The following is a 15,902-nucleotide window of genomic DNA, read 5'->3' on the forward strand; positions in this document are numbered from 1 at the left end:
GCTCTCTGTCATTGTCTTCCTTGTATTCTCTCCTGTCTCTCATGTTTCTGCTTGTCTGGCTCCTTGCATCAGTTCGGATCTTCCCAGGCTTAGTTGACCAGGATAAAGAAGAACTGAAGAGCCTTTTCTTCCTGCCTCCGCCTACGCAGTTTGATGTACAACCCTGTTTGAAAATAAAAATGCAAGGGAAGAATTTCATTTGTATTTGAATCATGTAAATGGTGCTGAATTAGATTATTGTCACCCTTGTGAAACAATTACACGAGAATGAGATGGCAATAGGCTATTTGGATTCTTATTTCCATTTCATCATGGGATCATGCGGTTATGATGACAAACTAAAATCCTAAAGTATCTTGTTGACAGGGTTATATTACAGACTGCGGGAAAATTCAATTTAATTTTAATTAAATACATTTTTAAATTGGCAGCTATTGTGTTTGCAGCCACTGCGTCTTGAATGATATCTTTTTCACTTGCGAAAACAAAATGCAATTGCTGATCTGCATTTTCAGTTTGGTCACATAATTGTATTTCCACGACGGACAACAAAGAGATGAAATTATTTGTTCAAATTTTACGGCACATTATAATGAAGTATTACTCAGCTCCATGTGAAACATCAACAAACCATAAGTGGCTACTGTAAGTGGGCCGCTGGTACACTCCAAACGTCTTCTCCGGCCTGATTCATTGAGGTATTTCTCATTGCTTCCACAAACAGTTTTGTGTTTATCAGCCACAATTGAGATAAAGTTATCTCATTTTACTCAGCATCCAGGAGGACTTAAGACCCCGAGTACATAATGACACCCACGTCCATGATTATTTACTTCCTTTATTCACAGAGAGGACAAGAGAATGGCTTGGATTAACTCATTAATCTCTTGCTACAGGCGGTTTGTCCACGAAAATGGGTTTACACAAATCAAGGTAAATGCAGACTGTTTTTCCTAATGTCAGCAAAGCCATTTGGGGACCAGTAGTCTCACCAAACTGTTTTGTCAAAGGTTACACAAGCCTTTAAATTACATTGTCAGCATTTATATCAGTTGTTGGTGGTGAAATGGCACTCATTTCTCCTGCTCTAAACCCTGTCTGGGTGCTGCCTCCATTTGCTAAACTGCCATAAAGTCTCCAAAAGGAGAGCAAAGCGATGAAGACAGGGTGTTGGAGGAGCTGCAGGAGCATTTATCTGAATGAAATGGAAAGTCTCCTGACAGGTATATGCCAAAGCCACTGTGTAGTAAACCACGCATCACAGTTTGCTGCATAATAAAGTCACCTCCTCGCATCTAATAAATGACTCTCACTTGACATCGCTGGTGCAAGATATCAAGGTTTTAATTTTTATATGCTAATAATTAAAGCCGGGCGTCTTGACTGCTTTCTGCATGGATTGAGATGCTCTTAATAGAGTAGAGGATTGAAGTGGGCAGGTCGGGGAGCACTGTGAGCCAGGATATTGGGAACAAATTGACAAGGCCGTCTATTCTGTCTCACTCTTCATTTAGGCCCGAATGATACAGACCAGCTGGCTGGCAGCCAATTTATCTCAGAGAAGATGAGAATGTGAGGGAGGTTCCTGTTGAAACGATTCCAGAGGACATCCTGAAATGTGATGAGCTCCACTGGGGGAAAACTACACTTTTCTTTTCCGAAGCTCGCAACCTTTGCCGAAGGGGCTGCCTGTCCATCTGTCAGTGAGCAGCCCCGTCTCCTTAAAGTCACATTTTAATTCACCTAATTTGCAACGCGTTGTTTCATTGAAATGCTGATCAATGTAACTATGAAAGGTTGTAATGTGAACATATATCCAGTGTTGAATGTCAACATCTTTCATTGGTTTGTAATAATAGTATCTGCCTCTGACAAACAATGCAGCATTATGGTTTCTATCTTTAGGCAACACAAAGCACACGGTTAATGTTAGGGAGACGGCATGCTGGATATGTAAACCTGAAAATCCAAGTAAACAAAGGTGATGCATCTCCAGCATTCAGGACCACTGCTGCTGTATGAACGGCACAGTCGAGTCATGAATGACGAGCTCTGAGAGAGAAACAGTGCAGCTCAAGAACAGACTGCTTACTGTGGGAAAGTTTGCCACACTAACAGCATTGTTCAGATTGATTTAGTCCACAGTGAATCATTCTTGCAGTGCTTACACTGCCATTATTGGCAGTGTGTGTTTAGGTAATTTACAGAAGCCATTTGTCTCCTCGCTGAGGCTACACAGAGAGCGCTAAGCTTGCTTGTGTGGGTGGGAGAAAGGCATCTTGCTAGATAGAGCCGCTGTCGGACTCGGAGTGGGAGGCTCGGCTCGCTGGAAGCTGAATGCAGCACTGCAGACTCGCAGATGAATGATTTTTAAAAATGATCCTTTTTGGGTTTTTTTCGTCCAGGACGAACAGCTGGGCTTTATGTCAGCTAGCACCCCCCCAAGTGTTCAGCGCATTAATGAAGCTAAATGAACTCAAATGCAGTCTGCCTCAAAAGCCTTTGCAAATGGCACTACATGCACACCTCCTCACTAAGTGAAACAAATGCTGCATGTTTTAGCACTTCCACCAGCAGCTCAACAAATGCAGGGCTCAGGAGAGGCACTGGTTTCCCTTTTATTTGCATATTAAATGATTACGGTATCATTGACAAAATATTCTCGAGAGGTCAGCACACACCCTCCATGCCAACAGCCATCTACTTAACTGGGGCATCTGATGACACTCACACTCGCTGGCAGTAAAAGTTCAGTAAACTGCATTAATTTGCTCATTAGATTTTGAGAGGTGTACAAGTGGAACGTTTGGCCCGAGGGTGGAGGTAAAGGAAAAGTCAGTAGGTCATTGTAATCACTAAGAACCACCATGTGTGGACCGTGCATACCAATACCAAATTTGATAGTACTCTACCTGCTGCTTAGTAAGTCACCTTCCTGGAAAATCTTGGACAAACGGACCTGCTGACTGACCGGTATTGGCATCCTTGGATTCTATGGCTTGAGGATAAAAACAAATCAGTAGGGGATTGTCTTACTAAGGTCAGTATAAATTGTTTTCTCATCTCATTATAACAACTTACTGTAATAACAGAAGGAAAGTCCTTAAATTTTGCAAAGCTTCTTCCAGTGATATTTGTCCTGTTTTACATATTAAAGCTACAGTTGGTTAAGAGTTTTAGAAATATTTTTTGTCGTACTTTTTAAAGTTCTCTTTACATCCCAACGGTGATCAACAAATTACAATGACAAAAACAAAAAAAACAAAAAAAACAGAATAATAATCTGGTATCTCTGACTGTTGCAGGCCTGAAATAAGCTACCTGTCTATCTATCTGCTTACCTGTGCACGATCTCCTGTGCGCTCAGTGTGCATGACCGGAGTCTTCCACACGGTTAGGCAGCTGTATTGCTAAAGCTTTAGCGAGCTAGTTGCATAAGAACAGCAAAGAAGCTGCAGCCAAAATTTCCCAATGCTAACACGCTATCTTAACAGTTGTGAGTACAAACAATAGCCATGTTTGTCGTTTATATTCATTATGATAATGTCAGGTGTTTTTTTTTTACATGTGAATGAGACATGGTTAGCGATGACAGCGCTGCGCTCCAGTTCACACTCCCTGAGCCGACTCTCGTTCAGCAGCTAACCCAGTAGCACAAAACCCAAACCCGCTGTGGGTTGGGCAGTAGCAGCCTGCTGTTTTCACTGAGAACCTGCTGGATGTGTAATGCCAGGATCAGACTAAGTTTTTTTTGTCGTTGACAATGGTCACCGTGTCAGATCTAAAGATCACAGTGCCATAAACTCATGCCGTGTCTTGGTTGGGTGACTGGCAGGACTACATGTATGACCCCAACTAATCACGTCCTATTTCACCATAACGTGCTAACGTGTTAGCCATATCAACTTTTTTAAGGCGATGGTGTCTTTTTTTCAGCCCGCTCGCTGCCCCCAAGTGGCCAGAAAGTCAATTAATGCAGCGGTAAAGTGAATATGGCTAGTTGAACCATGTGGGTGTGCAGAGTGTGGGAGGGGCTGATGGTATATGAAAGGAGCTTTGTTTCACATATAAAGCATGCTGCACTAAGTACAAGGAAAACAAAGCATACGGGGAATTGATGCATCATAAATTCATTCTACCACCATGTCTTTGACCTACTTACAAGATCACTCTGTCTTAAACTCGAATAGCAAAGCACCATTATATGATCACACTGAGCACATTTTAATATTCTCCTTTTCTGTTTTTACATACAAGCCCACAGCAGTTCCATTATAAAAATATGTAATAAATCTCTTGCCCATCGCTTAGTGACTCCTACACCGTTATATCATTGGTCCTTGGTGACTTTGAGCTCATTGTTTGTTGGCCCTGTTGAGCGGTGAGGCTCTTTCTTCAGGAGCTGTTTGTTTTCTGAATGTTAACAACGACCTGCCAGTCATCACTGCTGATCAGAGTACTGAATGAGCTTTGCCTTCCTGTCTGTACCCTCAAGTCTGATTTCCAGCTCCCCAGGCAATTACAGTTCATTTGGCTGCATGCAAAGCAAACTGCACTGCCCTACTTCTCAGGCTCTTCAGCTCTGTTGAAGGCTGAGGACAAACTGTACCTAAAAAGAGCCAATGGTTTCTTTTTTTTCCTATTCTATTCCATATGTTTGTAGCTTACTCTGGTCCTATTTTCTGTGCAGAATCAAACCCCCTCCCCAAAAAAGTATTTCTTCAGCAAATGATTTCTCTCAAGCAAAAAAGAGACACCCAAAATATCAGCCTTTGTATCTTTGCAGACGGTGTTATGAGTTTGCGCTTCAGCACCGCGCAGTATTAAAATGCCACTTTCAAAGATTAAGGAGTTGATATGCAGAGAAGAGAATTCAACAGAAGCACAGTGGGCTAGACACTTGTCATGGAGCCGATGCTATAAAACACAAAGAGTGAAGCAGTTTCTCTTTAATCACAAAGGGTTTATGTGCTGTCTTTGTCCCAGTGGCTGTGGTTTCTTCCAGTAGGACTTTTTCAGTGCTTTTCTTCCCAGTCTGTCCCCGTTGTAAGGCTCTGTGTTGTGCTGTTGGTCCTCTTGATGCATGGGAAATCAATGATGCTGTTCAGAATCTCTTAGTTTATCTCCAGGCCATGATCCATATTAGCAACCCTCCTGCCCCTGCACCTTTATTGTAATGATCTGTCATTTTTAGAAACTGCAGCCATTTGTAAAAGCTACGCCAGATTGATCAATGTTGTTTACAAATTCAGCGGGTAGGCTGCAAAATTATCCCTGATAAATCATGCAGCCCTCCTGCTCCCCTAGATCCCCAGATAGATATCCACTCACGACGGCGTCCCTGTCAGACGAGGGGGGAAGAGAAGCTGGCTCTCTGTATTCTCACATGTCTTCTAATTAATCTGGACAGCTTCCAACAATGTGAGAGACCCACTCCGGTTCATCTCTCACCCCAAGAGAGTGAGCCTTGGCCAAACTGCCACTTTTCAACACAGATCCGAGTGAAGACAGACACACTCGCTAACCTCGCCCACGTCAGCCTGCATCGCCGCCAAATTCCCTGAACGTGAGTTTTCGTGGCCAACGGAGAGCTACAGGATCTTCAGTGACGAGGGTAGAAATTCAGAAATCCTTTTTTTTCTCCCTCTTTCATCCTTATTGATGGAAAGAGCTGCAAAGGTTTGGAATACATCATTCTGCCGAGGTGATTCCAACCTGGTTTTATTGACTTGAACTTCGTTGAACATGAGTTCACACCCTCTTTTCCTTTGTCCTGCACATATCCAATTATTGGATCCAATCAATTATAAGGAAGGCTGAAAAGGTTCCTTCCACACGAGAATCACAGGAAGTCCCCCTCACTCATGCACGACAGTTATCAGCAGCACATCTCATAGCAGGACTCTGATTGACTTTGCTGAGGTCAAAAGAAGGGGATGTCAGCGCATATCGCAGATATGAATTGTCAAAGCCTAAAGGGAAAACTCTATAACAAGAACGCCATAAAGCACCCCGGGTTCATGTTGCTTGGCAACAAAGAGTCTCTGAAAAGATTTGAATGCAGCTCAGACATGGCTAAATGAAAAGCTGCTTGAGGTAAATATCTGCCTTAGCTGCGTCTTCTCTGTGATGTTCTCTAATTATAAGGCAGCCGGGCTGCTGAGTGCGGAATATGCCGGCTGCATCAAACTCGAAAAACTGGCTAATCTTTCCACCTCAGCCGCTCATGATGAAGCAACTCTGCTTTATCTCATAGACGCTGGAGTTAAGGTAATTAGCTGTTTGTTTGGGAAGCTTAATTAGTATTGTTTAATTACCTTCATTAGATGTAACACTCCACTTACACTAATAGATTTGGCACACTTACTTTGCAGTTTATCTCAATCAAATGACACACAAAAAAAGTTTCTAATTGCATAGTGAAATGCAACGTATGGGGACTCATTAGCCTGTTTGAGGTTACGGTGGCACCATCTCGATCTTTACAGAACTAACACTGGATTTAGATCCTGACAGTTAATCAGAGTCTGGCAAACTGGCTATGAGGGCTGCTTTTTTAGTGGTCGGATCGATACTCGGAGGACACCTTACTCTTGTGGAAACTAAGCAAAGACAGAAGAAACCTTCATCAGCCTACAATAAAGAGGAAAATCAATTCTTTGCTGACAAGCAACTAAACCAAAAGAAAGAAAAAAAAAACAAAGAGGATAATTCGAGGTGATGAAATACAGAGAAAACTATCTTCACGCGCAGATACACACAGATTCTGATCCGCCCCCACACTTATATTCCCACATCCTCAACCATTCTGACAAATCACCTTTGGCTGCATGCAGAGTGAACCCCCTCTCCCCCTGGTGAGCCGCCCAGAGCTTTATTACACTCAGGGAGTCTGTCTCAGCGATCTACTCTGCTGAGCGGGACGCTGCATGTTTTAACTCCTGCCCTGTAGTCACACAAGCCACCGCGAGCCACACACAATTCTCCATTCACTGCTCATTGATGCAATTAAAAAGGAATTAACATGAAATATGCATGCCGCCCTGAGACTCAAACACACAAAGCAGAAAGTTTGGGCTCCTCTTGAGTGCCAAAGCGGCTTGAATTCTGACATTGTAATGGAAAAGAGTTGGCACCCAGAGACTGCCCCCTCTCCGATTATTCTTCATTCTTCTGTGAAGGAAAAAAGGCGAGCACATGTGAATAGATTTCCCGCTGCCAGAGTTTTATTTGACTCAACCAAATTGGAAGCCATACAAAGCAAGCGGCGTGCTGACAAACGCTATCTACAACTCTCTGAACTGGTGCCAGTGTAATTCATTATTATATGACATAATTATCTCCCTTTCTTCTTGCTCCGTGGGTGAAGGCTGCTGTTAATGCTTGGTCAGCAGAAGCGCGGCCAGCCGGCACGTGTGTCAGATAGCGTCTTAAGGCTCCTGGTCTGATCTGCCGGTGCCTTATTATATCCTACCACCAATTTGTACATCGGAGCTTATCTACATTTCCATCAGCCTCGGCCTGAGGCTTTGCCATGATTGCTAATTAGATGCGCTGACCAGGCTTAGTTCCCTGTCTATTTCTGTGACCCTGGTCTGTCTGCTGTTTCCCATTAATGTCTCATGGGATGAAATCCACTGTGTGTTCAGAGCAAAGATCAGGTAGAAAGTATGCACAGTTGCAGTTTTACTATTCTATGCCTCCCGGTGCTTCACTTGTGGCTCTTATTTTTCCGCGCCCCTGCAACCCAGCAAACTGTATTCCATTAAGTAATAGAGAATATGTCCCACTACAGTGCTGGCATGATATGTAATTTCACTCTCTGAACCAGCCTGGTATTGAGCCAAATGAATTGCCTCTACAACCCTTGAGTGCAGGCATTTTGATGTCAGCGTCCCAACGCGCACTCTATAAAATGTGTTTTTGTTTGCAGCCTGGAAAAACAGAGTGAGGCTGATTTCCTTTACGCCGCCCTGTGAACACAGTCAAGCCCGTTTATGCTCCGCAGTGAACCAAGCAGAAAACCTGGTGGACGGTGTTGCATCAAGGTAATGCACGGTAATATGTGTTTCTCTGTGATGAATGAACATACTCTTTGAAAAGCTACTCATCTGATTCTCTTTTAGCTCGGCACAGATGGACAGGTGCAAGTAAACACTAAATAAATTTGAAATAAATTCAGACCCTTCCCGATTTTCAAAATCTGATGAGCAGACCGGGGCAATAACACGCTCTGATTAAGCTCTGTGTTCCTGTCCCCTGTTCCTGCCTTATTACACCAGCCAGCCATTTAGTCTTGTTTGGGGAGACATATTTGTTTTATAGAAGAGGCTGGTAAATAAATGCAAAGCTTGGATGCTCACAGCTACTTGTTTACTCCACTGAGAGCGTCGCCATGGTGTTGTTCTCCAGCCTCCCACTAGATGGCACAGTATCTTCTCATTATGCAGCAGCAGCAGAGGAGGGGGCTGCTCTCAATTCAATGATAGGGGCCTATATCAACATGAGACACTGCAATCCAATTTTAAACCTTTTGTGTACAGCTAACTTGGTTCCTGCAATCTTACTTGTGGATGAAGAATCGTTCTGTCGCCATGCTGTCTCTATCTTAACCAGATCCCACTTAAAAAAAGACAAATCATAGTGATCTTTATTGCAGCGGACAACTGACGAGTCCTTTTTTTTTCCAGGTGAGTCACAGATTGAGATGCTCTGCTTTTGTGCTCCTTTTGTGAAAGATTTAGCATGTGTTGCACAGAGGGGAAGAGCTGTTTCCCACTGAGGCCAGAGAGCACGCTGCAGGAGTAATGCAGGTAAAATCAGGCATTTCACACTGAAAGCGATTGCCTGTGCACTCTTTTCTGCGTCGGCGACTGGCTGCATTTACAGGAACATCTGGAACAAGCCGCCACTACATTGCTTTTCCCCCTTCAGACTCTCAGCTCCAACAAATGATATTATACTTGTCCTAGTGTCAGCCACTCACAAAAGCACGCAGCTGGCCGGGCTGTGAGAATTTGCTTGAGGAAAAAGCAAAAGTTTTTATTTCGCTTTAACTCAGCCGAGCTGGAAACAAAAAAACCTGTCGTTGTTAACAATGCAGCATGGCATCGAGTCAGGCTGTAAGACTTCACTGTGTCCTGTGGCTATTTCTGTGCCACACTTTCTCAAAGATCATGAGCATAGAGCAGATGTTTCACGCTCATGATTGCAGTGGTTGAATCTGTTTGGCACACGATTGGAGTTTGGCCAATGGGAAGAAAGCAAAATGACCAAAAAAGTCGACACGGGTTTATTCAGAGCGGGCTGGCTGAATTTTAACTTCTCATTTGCTCGTCTCCAAAGGTGCCTGGCAATATCATGAGCTGTAATCCTTTGGTTAGTATGCAGCATCTTACAGGCTTGGCGCTGAAATCTGGGGAGACACACTTGAGTCTGCAGGTGTTTTCCTGCTCCAGCTCAGTAAGCCCCTGCTCTATCTCGGGTAATTAGGTGATAATGAACCCCCGCCCCCCTCAACTCTGCCGAATCATCTGCCACTGTTTAACTGTCAAATCTACATGGGTGACTCCGTTAGATCTTCCACGCCGCTTCGCTCAGCTCTGACTTCAAACTTGTCAAAATGTCTCCTTCTCAGCATTTGCTTAAAGAGGAAGAAGCCAGATTTACTAGCTCTTAGAAAATTAAACCTTACAGAGAAATGTAGGCAAACATCCAGAATAAAGACATGATAGTATTATGCTATTACTTCACAATTTAATTACTGTATTACATGGTTATATTATAACCTGCCTGCTGGGTAAGACAATGCTCGGCCAATTTGGACACACTTTGTGCTCGACTTACCACTACTCAGCTTCTAAAACAGCCGTCAGCAGACATGATGACAAGCTATATAACAATATGAGAATGGCAGTAGTGGGAAGATCTGATTCAGTAATGTTGCACAAGGCAAGAAGTGCAATATGGGACTCATTTCTTTTTAAAGGATCTCCATAAACAGAGCCTCCTCTAGAAGAAAACAAACATGCACCTGTCAAGGAGAGAAAGAGACTGTGCTTAAAGGCATGCTATTTTTTTTTTTACTCTGCACGAAACTCCCCTGTTACTTTGTTCAGCCTGGGGATAATTTAAACACACTGAGAAGATTTGATTTTTAACATGTGAATACTTTGAGCTGTCCCTGTTTGTCTCTCTAGGAGACTCCTGCTAGACAGGGGGCAGCTTTCATTGGTTCACAAATGAGGATTGAAGCCATAATGCGGATTATTTTAGCTGTGCTTTTTAGGGATTTCTGTTGACAAGCCGTCAAAGACAGTTGGGTGACACGTAAAAAAAGGACAGACCTAACCCTCACTGACACGGACACATGGCGTTCACCTGAGGGCACCGATCCGGATGCCTGTATTCATTCTGTTAAAGAAATGCTGATGCATCTGAGTAAACACCAGCATTTCAAATCCGTCAGTGGACTAAAGAGCGACTTTGAAACAACACAGCTTACATTCAGAATCATGATTATTAACATGCTATTAATTTTGCTGACTGTACCAAAGTAGAAGCTGTTGTGATTCCCACATGAATAAAACTCTGATCAGTCACTGGCAGAGAAAGCTGCTAAAATGGGACAGTGGGAGCTGAGTGACTGAAATCCATTTGAATGTCTGACTACCACGTTAAAAATACAGTATAATAAGGCAGCAGCTTTACAGATTCCTCTGAAAATGCAGTATATCTCCACTCCACCACAGAGATCAGAGGGCGGGCATTTTGATGGACCTGAAGGAGGTTTGGGTTTTCATCAAGTGCTCACACAGAGACAGACACATTGACTTTTATAAGTGGAGGCTGGAAATTGTGACCTTCCCGCCCTGGGATGGTTTGTCCAACCACGGAGTACAGCTGCACATTGATTTCATTGACCGCTAATGTGATACACTGTATTTGCAGAACCAGGAGACGCTTCAAGTGCAAAGCTCTATTTGGACTTACCTGCACACCTGAAATTGAGATCCCACAGCAGCTTTTTATACTGTTTTTTGTGAGTTTGTTCAGTCAAAGGTTTGTCTTTCCTGTTTCCTCAGTTTCTCTAGGGGCCAGAGTGCGGCAGCTTCTACCACTCTCCGGAACAGTTCTTGAAGTGGAAAAAAGGGAGGTGGGGGTGGGTGAGGATGCTCAAGCAGCCCAGGGGCCGACTGGCCTGCTGGGATTTTCCTGGTGTAGTATAGGCTTCATTCCGAATTTCTACTGTAAATAAAAGAAATTAGGAGATATGGCTGAAGTTTCTCTAACATTAGACGTGCGCTATGTCAGAAAGCTCCTCTGAGACTGTTTTTAATTAGGGCTTTGGGGTCAGGCTTGGCATTTTGGAAAAAGCATGCATCAGTATGTCAGTCATACGGAGCATCTTTGTTTTTCATATCTCTGTCTGGTGTGGGCGCTTGACTACTGCAAATAGAAAAAAGCTGACCGGGATTGTTATGACAGCAGGGAAGATCGTAGGCCACCGAATGCAAGCCGCTAAATGACCTTTACAGCACAGCTGTAAATATAGGAAAGCTGTGTCAATCATCACTGAAAAAACACATCCCCTCCACCCTGCTGCATTCAGGGAGACCCTGCAGAATACCCCTAACAATAAAAAAAGATCCCCGAAGACTCCTTTATCCCAACCAGCCGACTGTGAGCACTGCTCCTGAAAATCTTCCAACACCTCGGGTGTCATATATTCATCTGTATACTGTATAAAGGCTTGTATCTACAACCCTCTCCATAGTACTGGTTAAATACATGGTAGAGATCTCAGAATGGTCTGAGTGCATTTCGGCCAGTGCTTTCCGCCTCTTTTGCTCTCCATGTGGAATGTTTACCCGCATGCAAGCGAAGCCTGCTCAAACATGATTGGTTAGTAAGACAAATGCATTCTGCATTCATGTGCGGATATCCGTTTATAGAGGTGAACAGAGGTGTGACAACTTCTTTGTTGTTTGAGAATGAAAAGGAAAAGAATAAGTTTGAAGAAATACTCGTTTATGTTTGACACGCCATTAAAGAGTATACATGAACCCTTGCAAACGAGAGAGGAACACAGGAGCTGTAACATTCCATAACACTCGGTTTTTCAGTAAAGGGAGCCCAAGTTTTAATAACACTGAAAGACTGCAGAACATTTTAAATAAAGTTGTGGGAAAAATAATGAATTGCTGCTTTCTTTTTTTTTTTTTTTAAAGTCCTTTATCCCTCAGGGAGAATGCATGTGTGTGAGTGACTTTTTGGCCAATCATAGACCAGAAGGCACATTACACATGAAACATTTCCTCTTTCAGAATTTGGAAAGGAAGATGGGCTGGTGTTGGCTAACTACTGTAAGTGCTTTACAGTATGGCATGAAAAACAAAACATAATATCAAAAATACAAAAATATGTTCATTAAAATAGAATATAAATCCAAAAAAAAGCAGAAAGTTGAAGTCGTGAAAATGGTCGTAGAAAGAGATGGAGAGCAGGAGAGAAGTGCCGCTCACTCTGGCTGCATTTGCACTTCTTTTTCATTCTGATGACGTTTGGACCCTCAGGCCTTCTTCAAGATCAAATATCATAGTAAGACCCAGGCAGTTGCATGTTATATAGGCCACACCCTAGTAACACATCTGGCGGGGATTAGATAATCATGTTCCAGCATTAGGGTGAGAAACTCTCACGTGCATATGGCCCCTAAAGTCTTCAAAAGCAGAGTGGGAGCCAGAGCCTTCAGCTACAGCTTCCCTGTGGAACCATCTCCCAGTCTGGGGTCCGGGGGGCAAATACCCTCCCTGTGTTTAAGAATAAGCTGAAAACTTTTCTTTTTAATAAAGCCTGCAGTTAGGGTTGGCTCAGGCTTGCATTGGACCAGCTCTAGTTATGCTGCTTTAGGCTGAGACTTTACATGATACACCAAGCTCCTCTCTTCTCTCCCCCTTCTCCATCTGTACACATTAATGCATTAATGCATGTTACTAACTTGGCTTCTTCCCTGGAGTCTTTATTCTTTCTCATCTCACAGGTTCTCGGGGATCAAGGCTGCACCTGGATTGTGGATCATGGTACCGCCCACTGCTGTTGCCCTGCTTGACGCCCACTGACACTGTTATTATTAGTAGTCATATTACAAATTATTGTTGTTATACACATACACTACCAAATACAATCATTTATTAGTATGTACATATCATACACTATTTTATTACTCATCAATTTTTTGATTATTATTTTTTTTATTATTATTATGGCCATCACTGTGCATCTCTCTCTCTCTCTTGAGTTGAAATGAATTAAACACACACATGCATGCATATAACTAAATGCCTGCCTGATTAAAAATGATCTTCAGTTTATTTTTTAAAATGTAATGTTAACTATCAAACTTGTAGTGGCGCCCAGATTACGTTTTTTTTGCCAACAAATTGAGAATTTGGTTCAATACACAGATGTAAGAGATGTGATGCACTGGCTTTTAAATAGTCTTGACCAATTATTTTAGTAGCCTAACCTACTAAAATAATGGGACTCCAGTATCATGTGCTTCACATGCCCAGCCGTCCATCTCAGCATTGCGTATAAGAACAAAACTTGACTCATTGGAAAATAACTCAAAACCGGGGAGCTTTTGAAGAAGAAACAGCTGGGGTACCGATTCACCCTTTTTCTGTGTCGCTAAGGACCCCCACAATGGCACACACATGTGCATTATTCTGGCAACGGAATGGCTTATTTTTTTATCTTATCATTTGGGTATTTTAGAAAACAAGAGGCTCCACATTAAGGGGATCCACGTTTTAAAGGTTGTGGTAAAGGGCAGCAGCCACGGAGGTGGGCAAGGCCCCAGCTGATATTGACAGCATCTCTAAGTGATGTCTCCAGATTCTTCATACATTATTCAAGCATCGACTGGGGGTGGGGGTGGGGGTGGGGGGGCGCGACTCTCCCCAACTACACTTCCCTCAGAGATTTTAAACTGGCCTGTGTCTGTGTCAGCTTTGTTTAGGGTAAAAGCAAACCCGGAGGGGAAAATGCACTGTATTTATCTTTTACATATTTATTGGACGTTAGCATTCAGAATCAACCCGCCGTCATCCTCTGGTCTTGGGAACAAAACTGTATAATCAGTGAAAAAAGAAGCCCGGCATTAAAACAAACTGTCATTAGTATTGAACAGTATTTTTGGATTTGTCTTCGTAGTAAGACCATTATAAACACAACTCTTCATAGGTCACCCCTGTGCTAATTAATAAAGATAAACGAATGAATAATCTGCCCTTATCTCAGACACCTGGTAATTATGTATAATAGTTCAGAATTGCATTCATTTAACATGCTAATTAAAGGCTTAGCATTTATGGCTGTGCCTGAGAGGCTGATTTTGTTAAAAAAAAAAAAAAAAAAAACACAGCCTAACTAATGTTTTAAGCACTAGGTTTCCTCAGCCTGTGTCTTCAGATCAACGTTAGTCTTTCATCAATTCATGATCTTTTCGCTGCCACACAACTGTTCATTTATCTCAACAAGGGTGATGGATACAATTGACCTTCTCCCCCTAATGAAATGGTATTTGTACTGCCAAGCTGTGCACAAAATGTCTTGCTTCTCTCTGAACTGTGCTTTTATCGGTTCTGCTATCAAAGGTTGAAAAGAAAGAATGGATAATTCTACCGTAAGTGACAGTGACATACAGTCCAGATGTGATAGATCTCCTTCTGGCAGCAGGTTTTCTGCAGCAGGCTAAAAGTGTCATCTATCAAGTCTAATTGCGACACTCAGTTTTCTCCTTCACACATTTAGTGAGATTATGAGACTAAATACTGTATAGGAGATCATGTGTCGCTGCCTACGTCTTGTTCCTGATTAGATATTTGTAATCCTTAATAACTGTTAATTTGTACACGTGAGGGCTGTTGGTGCCAAGTAAACAGAAAATATCACACATTTTTGCCTAATAACATGTAGGAGAGAGACACGGTTTGATATTTGGTGCCTCATACCTTCATATAATTTGGGTGCTGTATAGATGGGTTAAGTGTTGAAATTAAATTCCATTATTTGGAGTTTACGTGTGCTCCAAGAGTAGATTTCCTCTGGGTGCTCAAGAGACACGCAGGTGAGGTTGACTGGCGACTAAATTGCCTGTAGGTGTGAATGTGAGTGTGAATGGCTTCCCGTCTCTCTGTGATAGTCCTGTAATGGACTAGTAACCTGTCCAGGCTGCACTCCGCCTCTCATCCAATGTAAGCTGGCTCTGGCTCCAGCCCCCCTGGCACTCTGCGCAGGATGAGCAGGTATAGAAAATGGATGGAAGCTTAGCGCTGAAATTAGTTGTATTATACTTCAAACTGCTTTCCAATCCTTATGTCCCTAGAGCGAATTGCATGATGCAGTCCTCTTTTCACGTTAATGCCTTTAACATGTGGTGGGAGGTGACAGCAGAGAAGTGGTGGGAGGTGGAGAGAGCAAGGTGATAACTCGGCTTCTCCTTCAAAGTGCTCATGATCTGGGCTGCAGCAAAGAGGCTGCATCGCCGTCTGTTGTGAATTCTGCAGCGCATGCATACAAATGTACTTGTATTTTGCTGTACGGTGTGACAGAAAATGTTTCAGAACATTCAACCATTTTTTTTTACTGCGTGGCAGTCAGAAGCCTCACGTTTTGGAATAAATTAGACAGTGACAGAAAGACAAAATCCATGCAAGCTGTTTCTGTCTGTCCTTTAAAATGACGTTTATCTGGAAAGGGCTACTTGCATCCCAGTTCTTCTACCATGTTGACCATCTCAGCATCAAAGTTTCAACATGCAAACATTTGCTGATTCTAACAGACTACAGCGGAGGCGGATGGAAATGTTGTCAGTTTTGCAGGTTGTTGGTCATAAA

The sequence above is a fragment of the Chelmon rostratus genome, chromosome 13, assembly GCF_017976325.1.
Source record: "Chelmon rostratus isolate fCheRos1 chromosome 13, fCheRos1.pri, whole genome shotgun sequence".
NCBI classification, from domain to species: Eukaryota; Metazoa; Chordata; class Actinopteri; order Chaetodontiformes; family Chaetodontidae; genus Chelmon; species Chelmon rostratus.